This window comes from Propithecus coquereli, unplaced genomic scaffold, assembly GCF_000956105.1.
Source record: "Propithecus coquereli isolate 6110/MARCELLA unplaced genomic scaffold, Pcoq_1.0 Scaffold54, whole genome shotgun sequence".
Classification (NCBI taxonomy): Eukaryota; Metazoa; Chordata; class Mammalia; order Primates; family Indriidae; genus Propithecus; species Propithecus coquereli.
This window is the reverse complement of record NW_012151285.1, coordinates 4,364,663-4,366,587: the sequence shown is the minus strand read 5'-3', so window position 1 is coordinate 4,366,587 and position 1,925 is coordinate 4,364,663.

The window sequence follows — 1,925 nt, the reverse complement described above, 5'->3', positions numbered from 1 at the left end:
ATGTCTCATTTTGACATGTGCATTACATGGATCCTGTGATTCAGATTCTATATTCTGATATTTTGTGTGTGTGTGTGTATTTCAATCTTACCTTCTTATAGTCTTCCTATGTTTTGAGAGAATAGTAGATATTTCATATAAAAAACCAGATGATTTCATTTTCCTCTGAAGAGGACTTACTAATACTTATGTTTCTGGCAGGCTTCTAGGATAAGGACAAAAGCATCCTAGATCATTTTAATCCAATCAGGGGTTGAGATCATTTAAACCTGGGCTTTAGTCCTTATAAGAAGCTGTCTATTAGCAATTCTATTTTACTTCTAAGAATTGTTCTCTTTCAATGTCTGAAATATTTCCCAGAACCCTAACTCTTTTTTAAAAAAATTTTTGAGCATTAATTTGTCATGAGACTAACTCTTTGATAGATCCTGAATTTCAAATTTGTTTCTCTACCTGTGTGAGTTTGTGGAGATTCACTCAGCCTCTTAATGACCACTTTCAAAATCAGCATAAAACTTTAAGGGGACAGAAACTCTAAGGGGCAGGTTCATTTGTCATGACTTCAATTCTAGCTCTTATAGCATTTTGGTGAATCTGCAATGCTTTGGTATTTCTCTGAAGTTTTCAAACATTATATATATATATATACATATATACATATATACACATACACACACATATATATATTCTTCAGCTTTTCTATTCTCATTGAAAGGAATAGTTCGATATTTTAAGTGAGGACAATCATTTAAAAGTCTATTACAGTAGTTTAAACAGTAGTGGATGACACCTACCAAAATTCAGGAAATTCAAATGCTGCAGTTGTAGGTACCCACCCTGTCTTTCTAACTCTGTCTGCCATTTCTATGCCACATACACCCTCTTTTTTTGGTGTCATGAGATAGCTTAAACTCACCACATGTCTTCATACTTCTATGCTTTTTCCATTTTATTTTATCCTTCCAGACATTCTCTTGTTCCTTTTCATCTTTATAGTATGTATGCTTTTCAAAGTCACACCCCACGCCCAGTAGCAGCTGTCAACTCCCTGCCTATATCCTGTGGTCAATTGTGTGTATACCCTGAAGACTGATTACTGGGGGCTTCTGTAAAATTCTTCTCAAGGACTTTTTCACTTCAGAAGAGAGTACTGAGTCCCTGTCCATAAGCATTGGCCCCCAGTTGCCTATAGTGGTAACTAGCTTAGCAATGCACTCTGATTTGCCTTCCTTTTATTCCCTGTCACATTTTCCCACTCCCTGTAGGTATTTGCTGCGATCACCTCCCAAGTAAACAGCTTGTATTTGAATTTGTGTTTTCAACTATTGTTTCTGGACAATTTATTTTAAAAAACACATACTTGGAAGCCTCACTAATATGTTTATTGGGAAACCTTCAATGTTTCTCCACCTTATACAATTTTAATAAAAATATTCTGAGGCAAAAATATCAAGAATACATTACAGGTATAAATGCTTTAATATTGCATGCAGCACATTTAAGAAAAGTAGCCAAAATAGCTTTCTCCAATGAATGCATTTTTGAGAATACAGGATTCAAAAGCCCTATAACTTATGTTGGATAATTAAAAAAGAACGTATTTTGTAGCTAATAATTGTAATACATAGTGATTAAAGAGAATCATTATATAAGAAATCTTGAGGTTCTAACCTAGATGATTAGTGAAAGCAAGATCCCTAGCATGTTAGTAATAAGTTGACTGGTAATTTCAAGAGGTGCCAAAAGTTTTAATTTTCAACCCTGGATGAGATTCAGTTGGAAGCACATCTCAAATATCAAAAAACCATTTCATCCATAGCCCAGTGAGAGGAATCTGCAATCAAAGGATCAGAAGCTTCTGGATACACAGCCCTGAGTAATAAATTTTATGTGAAATTTTTAATTGTTGATAAATAATTCAGTTA